Source organism: Helianthus annuus, chromosome 1, assembly GCF_002127325.2.
Source record: "Helianthus annuus cultivar XRQ/B chromosome 1, HanXRQr2.0-SUNRISE, whole genome shotgun sequence".
Taxonomy (NCBI): Eukaryota; Viridiplantae; Streptophyta; class Magnoliopsida; order Asterales; family Asteraceae; genus Helianthus; species Helianthus annuus.
Genome location: NC_035433.2, coordinates 8,979,211 through 8,994,593, shown reverse-complemented (window position 1 = coordinate 8,994,593; position 15,383 = coordinate 8,979,211).

The window sequence follows — 15,383 nt, the reverse complement described above, 5'->3', positions numbered from 1 at the left end:
TCAAATAAAAAATAGCACCAAACATTTTATTTCTATCAAATTTGAAAAAACATATATATATATATATATATATATATATATATATATAGGTAGAGGATCCCTACCCTATATATATATATATAGGGAGGGGCTCATGCGAGAATTCCATTTATTGCGGGAACCAATGTGAACACAACCTAAAATAGCTAAAAAAACCTAACCCCCCCCCCCCCCCAAAAAAAAAAAAAAAAAAAAAAAAAAAAAAAAAAAAACCTAAACCCCCACCCCCCAAGCTAAAATGCTAAAAACTAAACCCCAAAAAACTTAAAAAATCTAAAAAAAATCTAAAAAAATCAAAAAAAAAATCTAATTTTTTTTAATATTTTTTATGCTTAAATCGCTACTTTTAGTGGCAAAAAAAAATTTAACTTCTTTTTTTTTTTTGCTTCGTAAAGTATCGATTTTTATATAAAAAATATTAAAAAAAAAATTTGTGATTTTTAGCTATTTTTAGGCATTTTTGGTTGTGTTCACATTGGTTCTCGCGGTTCTCGCAATAAGAGGTGGTTCTCGCATGATCTTCACCCTATATATATATATATATATATATATATATATATATATTCTATTTTCAATCAGTTCTATCCCTTTTGCCTTTGATACTTTCGGCTCCCTAGCGCCAGAAGCTATCAACTTCTTGACGAGGGTTCAACGGATTATCCACAGCAATTGTTCGACCCCAGGGCGGCAGGGGTTTGTGTTCGGGAGGTTGGGGTTTGCAATTCAGAAAGGATTGGCGTCGCAGCTTGTTGCTCGTCTACCTTCTGTTTTGATGTAACTTAACAAGTTTTCTAGACTTTATTTATGAAAAGTTGAAATCTATACTATATAATAAAAGAAACCATATTTGGGACACTTGTCATCATATTAAACCATGTCTTATAGATAATTATTATTTAGTTTAATCTCTTATGGATAATTATTATTTAGTTTAATATCTTATAGATAACTAGAAACCATTTGGTATTATATTATATTTATAGTTTGCATTAGAAGCCATTTGGTATTATATTTATAGTTTACATTATAGAATAAAGTTAAAGATTAAAAAGTATATTATAGCTCATAGATTCTTCGTTTGCTTTCGAGATGAATTTTTATTTGATTTTTTATTTATATAAGCATATATTTATTTTAGATACCCTACTTACATGGTCAATGGGGTTAATTTTAAAATAGAAATAACACGATTAATGTTTAATAGTTGCAAAAACAAGATTTGGCATATGTCATCCATTATGTTCTTTTTATTTCTTTATCAATTTTTACATTTATAATATGTTAATACTAGGTTAGGAACTCGTGTATTACACGGGTTGAATAAATATAATTTTATATATTAAATAATTAAAAACTCCGTATATTTCACAAGTTGAATAAAACTAATTTTATGCACCAAATAATAATTATAAAAAGTTTTACTTTTAAAACTCTCATGTATTACACAGGCTCATGTCTTATAGATAATTATTATTTAGTTTAATCTCATACGGATAATTATTATTTAGTTTAATCTCTTTTAGATAATTATTATTTAGTTTAATATATTCTAATTAATTATAGATAACTCTCCTACTAAATATTATTTAATTTAATCAGCAAAACCAAACTTTGTGATAATATATTATTTATTTTTTTCATTATTAAAAAAAATTATTATATTGATTTTATTACATAATTTTTAAACAAATTGTATATAACTTTTAATATTACTTTATATATAAAATTAGATTTATTACGGGTTTTTTAAAATATAATGTATTTTATATTTATATTTTATCACTAAAATAACCGCTTATTTGCTTCTTGAATAGCATGTTTGACCACTGTATATTCTTTTCAATAATCATCTCCGTAATCACCATATCTATGGCGTACCGAGTATATCCATTATTTTTTTTAAATATAATTTTCTTATTATTTGGTATATAAAATAATATTTATTCAACTCGTGTAATACAAGAGGGTTTTTTAAGATATAACTTTTGATTATTTGGTAAACAATATTACATTTATTCAACTCATTCAACCCGTACAATACATATGATTCTTATAGATATAACTTTTTATTATTTAATATATATAAAATTAAATTTATTCAAACCATGAAATAAAGGAGGTTTTTAAAGATATATTGTTTTATTATTTAGTATATAAAATTTATGTATTCAACCCGTGTAATACACGGGGTTATAACCTAGTTATATCATAAAAAAAATCAGTTCTATATATTTAACATAGCTTTATTTTTAGTTATATTAAAAACTTTTCAAATATACTGATAATTTAATTTTAAACAAAATTAAAATATTATAGTTTTAGGAAATCCCGGGGAAAATTGGGACGATTCCCTGCAATCCAGGGAATTTTGAAAAAAACTGAGGAAAATAAAGGAAAGAGTAAATTGTCATTTTAGTCCCTGAGTTTTGTTTAAATTTGCCATTTTAGTTCAAAAAGTTTTTTTTTTTGCCACTGGGTCCCTGACTTTTCCCTTTTGTTGCCATTTTGATCACATACACTAATTCTATCCAAAAACTCTATATTTAACCAGGGGTATTTTGAGGATTTTCATTTTAAATGTTTTCACTTGCCATTTTCATCCAATTCCAAAAAATCAAAAAAAAATTCCAAAAAATTAAAAAAATTCTAAAAAATCATAAAAATTCTAAAAAATCCAAAAAATCCGTTTCGGCGTGAACCGTTTCGAACCCGAACCGTTACGAGCTGAACCGTTTCGACGCGAACCGTTTCGACCCGAACCGTTTCGACGCTAACCGTTTCGACCCGTACCGTTTCGACCCGAACCGTTTCGAGCTGAACCGTTTCGACGCGAACCGTTTCTACCGTACCGTTTCGAACCCGAACCGTTTCGAGCTGAACCATATCGACGCGAACTGTTTCGATCCGTACCGTTTCGACCCGAACCGTTTCGAGCTGAGCCGTTTCGACGCGAGCCGTTTCGACCCGTATCGTTTCGACCCGAACCGTTTCGACCCGTACCGTTTCGACGCGAACCGTTTCGACCCGTACCGTTTCGACGCGAACCGTTTTGAGCCGAACCATTTCGAACATAACCGTTTCTAGCTGAACCGTTTCGAACCGAACCGTTTCGAGCTGAACCGTTTCGACCCGTACCGTTTCGAATCGAACCGTTTCGAGCTGAACCGTTTCGATCCGTACCGTTTCGAGCTGAACCGTTTCGATCAAAATGGTTCAGCTCGAAACGGTTCAGCTCGAAACGGTTCGGGTCGAAACGGTACGGGTCGAAACGGTTCGCGTCCAAACGGCTCAGCTCGAAACGGTTCGGGTCGAAACAGTTCGGGTCCGAAACGGTACGGGTCGAAACGGTTCGCGTCGAAACGGTTCAGCTCGAAACGGTTCGGGTCAAAACGGTACGGGTCGAAACGGTTCAGCTCGAAACGGTTCGGGTTCGAAACGGTTCGCGCTGAAACGGATTTTTTGGATTTTTTAGAATTTTTAAGAATTTTTAGAATTTTTTAGAATTTTTTGGAATTTTTTTAATTTTTTGGAATTGGATCAAAATGGCAATTGAAAACATTTAAAATGAAAATCCCCAAAATACCCCTGGTTAAAGATGGAGTTTTTGGATGGAGTTAGTGTATGGGATCAAAATGGCAGCAAAAGGGAAAAGTCAGGGACCCAGAGGCAAAAAAAAACTATTTGGACTAAAATTACAAATTTAGACAAAACTTAGGGACTAAAATGGCAATTTACTCTAAAGGAAAAACCGATATCTGAGAAAAAACGCGATAACTCCCTCCACTGTAAAACTTTTTGACTGATAAAATATAGTTAGAAAAAAAATAGTAAATCTTTGAAGTTTTTGGCTCGCGTTCAGAATGTCGAAATTTCCGAGCTAAAAGTTAACCACGAATTCGGACTATGGGCTATCGTGGGAAAAGTATCATTTTAAAGATGTACCACTCTCATGAAAAATAATAAAATATTTGATTTAATATTGTTTAGTTAAATAAAAAAATTATGAATCGTCACTATTGATAGTTGTATAAATATTTACATTTACATCATTCTCCTGTATATTAATAATACATTTTCTTGAACAAGTAAAGGTTATAATAATATATGTGCTTTCTTTTAATAGTTTTATTATCTTTTTTACTTTTTAAGTTAGATAAGCTTTTGTCAACCGGTATTGCTATTGAAAATACCAGTACGATCATCGGTACATAAAGGTAAAAACCGACACCAGCCAGGTACTATAAACACCAAAAGTCGGTATCGAATTGATTTTGAAAATCTTTTAGTTCTGGAAATTCGGTACTGCTACCCGGTACCATTTGCTTATCCCTGATCACGGGTGTCGTATGAACAACAACGGTATCGTGCAACTTTTTTTTATTTTCTTCAACTTTTAATGATTTCTTTTTTTAGTTTCAGAGGTAGGGATGAGCTCGGTGCCAACCAATACCGAATCGGTACTGGTACCGAAAATACCAATTACGGTACCTGTATATGAAGGTAAAAAACGGTAGCGAACCGGTTCCAGGAACGCCAAAAGTCGTACCGAATTGGTACTTAAGATCTTTCGGTTCGGGAAATTCGGTACCGGTACCCAGTATCATTTGCTCATCTCTGACCACAGGTTTCATACGAACAAAATTATTACCATACAACTTTTTTGGTTGATTTTCTTTTGGTTATCTTTTAGTGTTTTTTTCTATATTTTCTTTTATTCTTGTCAGCGGTTTCCGTTCGCAACGCACTTGTAGTGATTTCAAAACACATGTAAACACAGACTAAACAATAAAAGACGTTCGCCGCAACGTGGCGATAGTAAAAAACTAGTTCCTTTAAAAACTAAAAATTGAGTACTTTTTGGTGATGCGCAATAAAAGTTTGCAGGTTTTTTATTAATAGGGTTAAATACGTGGTTAGCCCTTGTGGTTTACACAAAATCACAAATTAAGGTACTAATAGTTTAAAATCACATTTCAGGGTATTAACTTTTCATTTTTTAACAAACCTGTGTATTAACGTTAATGGGCTGTTATAATCTAATTGGGACACCCTCGTTTGCAAGAAGCTGAAACCGTAGTGACAACCATGGAAAGGAATTCATAGAAAGTTTTGACACCAGCATGTTTTTTTGCAACAGCGACAATAACCAACTGAAGTTGATGAGCAAAATAATGGATGTAATGTGCTGACGGGTTATCTTTCAAAATCAACGATTTTAACCCATTAAATTCTCCCCGCATGTTGCTTGCACCATCATAATCTTGGCCTCACCTAAAACAAAAATAAATTATAACATAAAAAAACAATGATTATTATAATAATGTAAAGAAACTATGAATTTTATTACGTACTTGTTTTATGCTCAACTGGTTGCTTACTAATAAATCATCAATGGCTTGTTTAAGAGTTGTAGAAGCCGTGTCTTTCACATAAACAATTCCGATAAAACTCTCTCTAACAGCCCCAAGTTTATCAACAAATCTAACAACTACAGCCATTTGCTCCTTCAAAGAAACATCACTAGTTTCATCTACCAACAACCCAAACACATCATCTTTAGTTTCTGCACAAATGCTTTTTGTTACTTCCTTTGAAAAGCATTCAATAATCTCTTTTTGTATCTTTGGCGATGTCAATTTATTGTTCTTTTTTGCGTTCCCTAATGTGTACTTTCCAATTTCCGGGTGGTTAGTACTAATTAAGTTTAACACCGAAAGAAACATACCTTGAGAATTAGATTCTTCCGATTCATCATGGCCATGAAATGGTAAAGAGTTTTCTAAACAGTATCTAGCACTCATAACAGAATCAAATAATCGATAATAATTTGCAATCATTTCTTCTTTAGTCAATTTCTTAATATTCTCGTCCATGGATTGCTTTTGATTCATGAGATTGTGACATTTTTGTGCCGCCTTTAGATGATGACTATCAACATTCCCAACATGTTCCTTTAATGACCCCTTTTTACTCCAATCACAAAAGCCTTTAGAACTAGAAGACCACGTATCTCTTCCGCCTTGATTACCAACGTCTTCTTTAAACAAGTAACAATATAAACAATATACTTTGTCTGCTTTGATGCTATACTCTAACCAACTACAATCATTAAACCAACTAACAACAAAACGTCTTTTTTCCATAAAAGTCTCTAACAGGAAACTTATGACTACACGGTTGAAAAGATCTTCTTATGTCATCTATTTGATTTGGGTGATAACTAGCAATAGGTGGCCTTCAAATGGATCCGAAGGAAGATCATTCAAATCAATAATACCTCGTGTTGTTGGAATTGAAGTTGTAGGATTATCATTATCAACGTCATTATTTGCTTGGATATTATCATTATCAGCATTCGGACTTGCATCAACGTCATCATTTGCTTGGATATTATCATTATCAACACTCGGACTTGAATCAACGTCAACATTCGGAGGAGTTGTTTCATTCGGAATTGTATCATCATCATTAATTTCTTCGTATTTTCTTTTGAAAAAGTTCCTAATTAAAGCTTGTTTTTTGGATTTTGGTTTCGTCATCACTTCAAAGAATTCAAACAATCAATTAACAATCAAACTAATAACCAATAATCAGCCAATAACAACAAGTAACAAGAATAAAACTAATCAAGCTAATCAAACTAACCAATAATAAACTAATCTTATGTTCGATATGATCGTCTATTCGTCTGTGATCTTCTGTTGTTCGATAATCGATATGATCGTCAGAACAAACAATCAATAATCAGCAATAAGTAACAACAATCAAACAATCAATAGTCAAACAATCAGTAATCAAACTAGCCAATATTTATTCGATATGATCGGCCAATAACAATAAGTAACAACAATCAAACAATCAATAATCAAACTAAGTAACTAACCAATTACCAATATTTATTAAACATTTAAACCTGTTACCCGCGTCCTGCGATGACAGCAAGCAATCCGTCGACAATCCCAGCAGGTCAGCAGTAAGCAGCAAGTATCAATGGAAGTCTCATGTTCGTGTGTTCTAGACGTCGACAACAGGTAAGCAGCAGCAAGCAGCAATGGAAGTCTCGACCAGTCGACCTTTGGTATCCCCTGATCATTCAATCTGCCGCCCATTCAATCTAATACACTATTAGACTATTATTTAGTTATTTTGGGCTATTATTTGGTTATTTGGGCTAACCTAATGTATTATTTGGGCTTATTATTAGTTTGTAAAAAAGGGGTGTCCTCGTAGTTGTTCAGGGGTGTCCTATGTATAAAAATCGAAAAAAAAATAACACTACCAGAAAAAAAAAGTTGAACCATAGCCCGTGCTATGCCTGGACCTACACTAGTTCCGCCCCTGGGTATAATTGACATTCACTGGTTGAAAATCCTTGTCATTCTTTTGTTTCTACCATTTCAAAATCAGATGTGTATAAGTGAAGCAAATAAAGAAAATGCTTTCTATACCACTACCAGCACGGAAAACAGGTATGACAATGCTAGAATAAAACATGATCTCCAAATCAACAAAGACAGTGTATGAGAGCTCTAGCGGTTTTGGTATGTTCGGCTCAACTGCTCAAGCCTCCAACTTTACCGATTTGGATTTTATTTCAAAACCTGTAGGTTCAACTTATCAGATTTGGCCTACACTTAGCTGTCTAAATTGGCCCCTTCATTAGATAAATCTGATTTAAACTATAAAACTCATGCAATTCTAACTTCTATTTCACAAATTACCAGCTTTGAGTGGAACGAAGTCCGATGACATGTCGTAAGTTGGTTGGGTGTGGTGAGTGATGAGTGGAGCACCTCCACCCCCCTTAGAAAGCATGCATGTCGTGAAGAGATGCTCACAAGTTTCTTCTTGTTCCTCGCAGAACAGACAAAGAACCGACAGAACGGAATCCACATGGATCTCATCACAAACATATCATCAATCCATTTATTTTGTGTAAGACCGAACTCTATCATTACCAACTTCCACTGTCTCTTAAATACTTCTGGCTCAATGGAATAAGTCCATACAATATCGCACATCTTCCTTTTAAGCTCCTCATTGTTGCACAACTCGTGTCCAACCTACACCGATAAATGGTTTTCTTATCAGCATGTAACGGATATATAGTGTAAAAAAATGCTAATGACACACAATATAGCATAGTCTACCTTATCTGCCACTTTTTTCATTATGTGCCACATGCACAATCTGTGTCTGCTAGTAGTAAAAACACTCTCGATAGCCTGTTTCATCGCAGGGTCTTGGTCTGTCACTACAACCTTTGGCTGCCGTTCAAATGACTTTACAAATGAATTGCGAAGGGGTATGGTCCCAAATCTCGCACCAAAGCAGTCTCGAGTGACCATCACCCTTATCAAATACTCCCACCAGCAAGAACTTATCTGCGTTCATGCGGGCACGCGCGAACGCGGCTACCGAATCCAATCGGTCAAGTGATGAGAAGACTTACCTTGTGTATGAAAACGGATGTTTTCGTCACGACAAGGGATGCGGTAACAACAACAGTTACCGCACGTAGCGATGCGACCTAGCACCGCATCCTGTACACATCTTCGTCAAAGCAAGGGACGCAAAAACAACTGCGGTTACCGTAGATAGCGATGCGGCCTAGCACCGCATCCTATTGACGATGCAAGTGGGACTGACACCTTGACTCAGGTGGCCAAAACAGCAAGTGGCACTGATGACGATCATCTGTCCGCCCACACGTAAACAACGCTGACACACAGACTGACAGCCACAGTGGGATGTGGCGTCACCTCCATTGCCTACGCGCCTGACATACCTGCAAGGGACCGTGCGTTGTCAGTCTAGCCACTCAATTACCCTCCTTCACTCATCGGCTATATATACCCATCCCAGACCAGGTTTGAGGTATCGCTTATCTACTCTCTCACTCTTACTACTATCACACACATTTCCTCTCAAACAAATTACTGATTCTCACGCCGGAGAGTGGTAACAAGGAGCACCACCCACCCCATCCTTCTTGTTACGAGTCACAGTGTATTTTTCCTTGTGCAGGAGACAGATCAGCGGACGATCCAGCCACCGATCCTCGAAAAGAAGGGATTAACCCTACTTGACGAGACCAATAATTTAACCTCTCTTGGTTAACCACTATTTCATCAAATTGAGAAGCCATTTATAAGAGTCTTTGCATATTGCAACTTGAATGTGACATGCTTTGTCTGACCTTCGCTGTAGTTTACTAAAAAGATCCAAAATTTAGTGGCTTTCAATACTTAGTATTTACTTGTACACATCATGTTTTTAAGTTATTGCAAATAGGAGGTGATTCATATTTCATATACATAAATGTTTATTCATTATGTATAAAATATATGTTTTTATATACTTTATGCATATTGATTTAGTTATTGAGTACATACGTTTGTATATAAATTGTACTCATTTTTTTAGTGCACATGTGTAAATACTACACATGTGTATGTGTACTATAATTTTTTTTAAATGTTTTTTTATATAAAAAACCTGTGATTTTTATAAAAAAATTTGAAAAAAAAAATTTTGGTGTGTTTTTTAGGCTTTTTTGGTTAGTTTTCGAGTTTTCACAATAAAAATGGTTTTCATTTGAACCATCCCCTATGATTTTATATAAATATATGTATGTATATATGTAAGATTGGAAGCATAGTATAATTTAATGCATTTAAAATAACGTTTGAATGGAACGCGTATCATCGAAATGAATTTTGATTTGTGAGATATTTACTAGCTGATAAATATATATTTTGGTAATTTTACAATGTATTCATCGTGTTTTACCTAAAACGCAATGACTAAAAACACTTAAAAATGTGTTTATCTAAGACTAAAAACACTTAAAAATGTGTTTATCTAAAACGCAATAGCCAAAAAACACATAAAAATGTCTTATTTCTAAAACGTAATGGCCTAAAAACACAAAAAAATGTATTTTCTAAAACGCAATGGACTGAAAACACATAAAAATGTGTTTACCTAAAACGCAATACACCAAAAACACAAAGAAATGTCTTATTTCTAAAACGCAATGGCCAGAAAACAGTTAAAAATGTTTTTTTTTTCTAAAACGCAATGGACACATAAAACTGTGTGTGAATTGTCTGAACCAGAGAGTAGCAAATCAAAAACTGTCTACGAATTACTGTCTTCGAAATGAGACAATTTCTGGAAAATTAAATTTTCTGATGCATTTTTTATTAAAGCAATTTAATCAAAAACCAGCTCGACCACATCCAGGGGCTCTGCCCCTTGGACTCTTGCTCCCAGGGGCGCTGCCCCCGGACCCCCGCAACGATCGTAAAATGCAATGACTCAATTCAAAACCTAGATCATAAAAATGCAATTCAAAAAAATCTTACATAGATCGAAGCCGATTTCTTCAGATTTCTTCACCGATTGACGAAATTTGAATGTTAGAAACACTTATCAGCGATCGAATCGAGTGATTCACTTCAAAATCACATGAAAAAATGAGATATTTTATGAAATTAAACTGGGTTTCTTCAAAAAAGCTGAAGAACACGATGATTGGGTGTTTTAATCATTGATTGGTGATGAAAATCGCACTATAATGTAGTGATTATTAAGATAGAAAGTGAAGAAATGGTTGAAAATGGTGGGTTTTGAAGTTACTGAGAAGAAGAAGGAAGAAGAAAGGATATGATTGACTAAAATACCATTTCTCTTTATTTTAAATTTTGTCACATGTCATAATCCTATTGTTTCCTATCCATCCTAGCTAAAATAAACTTTCTATTTGATCCTCGCCCTATCAGATAGTTAGAACTAAGAACAAATAATTATTAAATTTATTACAATTGTTATTTCATCCATTTCAATATCTAGTTAAACCGATTCTACTAGTAGGGGCCGGTAACACGTCCAGTTCGATGACCCATGTGTCACATGACATGCACTTATAAGAATTTAAATTCACACCATATTTTATGGTGGACAATTACCATGCCACTAGATCATAAAACCATAGCCTATAACTATTTCTTTTTTTAAAAGAAAATAATATAATTATTCGATAAAGTTTCAGCAAGAAACCGGATACATGTACTCCCAAAATCAAGATAACAAAAAAGAAACTAAAAGAAAACATCAGGGCGTAGCTTTGTAGCGGCCGGGAGTTGCGTCCGATTACCTGAACTTTTCGCTCAGTAGTGTCTAGTATGTAGTTTTCGTATATAATTTTTTAGGTATATACATTTTCGACCCCTAATTTTATAATTTTTTAGGTATATACGTTTTCGACCCCGATTAATTATTTAATGAATGAAGGATATTCCCATTGTTTTTTTATGTATCTGATGGCGACGACTTTTATGTCTGAAAAGTCTAGCCGTTATTTTGACTAGCCATATTATTCATACCATTTTTTATGGATTAGGAATTTGACAATCGGATGGAGTGATACACACGTCTCTTGGCCGTTTTTACAGGTTAGATGGTTATTAGTTTGGTTTTGATAAGCTTAAGGTTAACTCCACCTAGTATATTGAGTGTCGTTTGTTTGTTTTTTTTTTAACGTTAAATTGGATCAATAACGGACCACTAGACTATCATCGTGTCACAAACGTAACCACCCAAGCATATCTATCCTCACTAGGCAATAATGTCTATACAACAATTCAGGAAGAAACCCAATAAATCTAGGAAAAACACCTTGTGAGAATCAAACCCAAGACCTAATGGTCACTAAGTCTTATTAGATAGACAATACATGGAAGCTGTCTCTCAATTCCAACCAGAATAACCTCATTGTCAAAAGCACAACTTGGACAGGTTCCTTCTAATGGCTGGCCCTAGTCTATAGAGCTATTTATTGCAAGAAAAACTTGCACAAATCGGCCCCCTCAATTGGCTGCAAGACTTAGTCAGATTGCTACCATATAGACAATTAAAAACACGTATTGACAGATGGACTTATGAAAGGGGGTAATGATGTTTACAGGAACAGGGGCGGATATAGCTTCAAAATAGGGGTAGCCCCCGCTACCTCTTGATAATCCGGCGGTAGTGTAAATTTTGGAAAATTTTGACGTTTTTTGGATTTCGTTACCCCTTTTTGAAACGTTGCCCATATAAGGATTTTCTAGATCTGTCACTGTACAGAAAAGTGGATTGAGAAAGCTCTTCTTGACTCCTATGTTAATTTAACCAAAACACAAGTAAGGTTTCTTGCGCCTGAAACAACGGCTTCATGACATTAGGAAATCTTTTTAATTTGGGTGTAATATCAACATCATAACATGAGAAAAAGGTCAAGACATTGGCTTAAACAAACTAGGTCTAGACTTTTAAATGCTTGTTCTAATTTGCTGTCAAATTAATATAAACAATATTGTTAAGTAGTCAAGGTACTTATTCTTCAATCTAGGAAATTTCCACCTGTATACATGATTTTTGTCAATAGGAATGACTAGTGACTGATTATGAAAGTAGGACTTTTGGCTGGTGTAGTGACTGGTGACATTGTTTTGTAGAACCATGTTTTGTTAGGCTTCGCGGTATGGGGTTCGTCCTTGGACCGTCCCCCACCGGCGCCGCTCCTCCGCCCACTTCGCCCCCCTCCAGTGGCGTCCTCCCCATCTCCCTGCGGACGATGGAGACGTCTCTCACCCTCTCTCACACACCTATACATACAGCATATACAAATACATTTTAGGTCATCTCCCATTTCCTTACCTCCATCCTCTTTGCCCCATCCTCACACTCATCCTACGTGACGCCTACGTGGCGGATCATCCTCCAAGGGGGACCCATCACCATACCGCATAGCCTTACTTTTAATCACAAAAACTGTAATGAACTTGTATTTCGTAAGGATTTAGACTTGAGTAATGGTATCCCATAACATCTAGACTAGACCGGAGAAGTCAAGACATAGGCTTTTAAATAAGGTCTAGACTTTTAAGTGCCTCCTTTAAGGGGGGAAGGGGCACTAAAAGGTATGAACTCTAGCCCCAATCAACCAACACCGTCATGTCAGATTTTGCTAAAAGTACCTATTAGCTAGTAAACACTGGCAGAACCTACCTATGTCATAAACTATATTTTTTTAATTTAAAGAAAGCTAAATGCCCCAACCAATCAAAATCCACCAATACCAAGTTCAACAACCTCCTCAAACAAATTCTTCCCTTGCAACGGTAAACCTACTAGCTTAACCAACCCACCTTGCCTACCCTTGGGGGTGGCGGCGGTGTGCTGGCACTAGTTCGAACCCGAATGCCCCTACCCGTGGAGTCCCCCCCCCCCCCCAATTGATACTAATAACTCCTTTTTGAACAGCAAAGCTTGCTCCTGCCCTGTATTACACGTCAATTTTATTAGATAGATACTAATTAATAACTTTTTTTCTTGAACGACAAAGCTTGCTCCTACCGTATATTACACTAAATAAGTAAATAACTCCCTTTGTCAAGATTTGAACCTGAGACCTCCTCTTTAAGAGACGTATGTATGGGCTAGCCCCACATTGGAAAAAAACAATGACTAGTAATGTACTTATTCTTCAATCTAGTAAAAATTCTTCCTCTATTTAATTTTTGTCAATATTAATGACTAGACTGATTCTGAGAGTAGGACTTTTGGCTTGGATGAAATAAAGGCATGGTAGATTTCTTTTGCATCTTTTTTTTTTTTTTTTCTTTTTCTCTTCTTTTTTTAGAGTTATATAAGCACAAAATATTTAACGTCACTACCAGAGAGTTTGCAGGAGGATGAGAGCATCCGGTGTTTTTTTAAAGGGTTATTAGATTTTATCACTCTCAACTATTGGCTATTGGCCACTGTCACCCCCAACTATCACTTTGGCGCCCGTCACCCCCAACTTAACACTTAGTGTGTTATGTCACCACGCCGTTAACTGATCACTAACTTTTGATCATGTTACTACAATTTTTAGGGTGTCATAGGGATCTTGAGAAGGTTTTAGGGATCTTAGGACACCCCCAAAAGTATAGTAACAGGTTCAAAAGTTAGTGATCTGGTGACAGAACACACTAAGTGTTAAATTGGGGGTGACGTACGTCAAAATGATAGTTGGGGGTGGCAACGGCCAATGGCCAATAGTTAAGGGTGATAAAATTTAATAACCCTTTTTTAAAGGTCAGAAAAACAAGTTCTAGAGTTCAACAAATTTGTTGGCCCAGACGGTTCAAACAATAGAAACGATATATTGAGGTGACATATACGTCAACTATACACTTCACTAGATATTGCAAATTCTGACCACAGTCCACCTAAAACCCCACTGTACCACAAGCTTAATTATGTTACTGAAAGAGTCATGATGTTTCTATGTTACTGTATTCACTAGAATTTACATGTAATTTCGATCACAAGCTTAATTATGTGTCTAGAAGTATTAGGTAATGTATAGAGTAGAATCTTAACATGGCATTTGTCAAAGATAATAATTAAGTTGCGATATTGAAAAAGATGTCATTTATATTGTTGAAAGAAAAAATATAAAAGGTAGGGTGATGTAATTTGCCCTGATGATTGGAAATGAAATATATGATTTATTTAGAAAAAAAAAATACTATAAAGTAGAAGAGAAATTTGTATGATTCTAAGCATCAAAACTAGTATCATGTTGTGACTAGTTCATTTTTTAATAAAAGTAAATTGTGATGTGGAAGTGTTTAGGCAGAAAGATTAGTGTATTCCTAAGTGAGAATGTGATAACTCTTGAAAGATTATGTAGGGGGAATTAGACGCTTACCATCGGTGCAACACCCCCTTAACGTTAGTGTGTTGGTTAAATGAAGCTTTTGGTCGGGCTTGTATCACTTTGGCCCGAGTTTATGTACTCTTTGAACTTTTTTATAGTTTTAAAGGTACCAGACGCAGATTGATTCAAATGTTGATCATGAATCTTTGGGTACCCTGGAAGTGATATACGTTGGTAGCGGAATAATAAAGCTTTTACTTCACTAAACATAGGCACTTCAATACATACGAGTGTTAAAAAACCGGGTAACAAAAAAGAAGGAACTTTAGCCAATAGTTGGGGGTGATAAGATCTAATTCATTCAAGTGGGCTGAATTGGTCATTCCTCCCGGTTAAGAGATCGTGTAGTGGTGTGTGGCATAGTATTGTGTCAGTTATTAATAAAAAAATGGCGTTGGTAATACCGTTCTCCGGAATTCTTTTAGAGGGATAGTGGGCAAAGGTGATCGGATCTTGTTTTGGCTTGATCCGTGGCTGAAGGAAATACCGCTTAAAGAAGTGTATCCGAATCTTTTCTCGCTTGAGTTGGTCAAAGCTTGCACGTTCGGGGTCGAGTTCTCGGTGTTTGGCTGTGGAAACATGATCC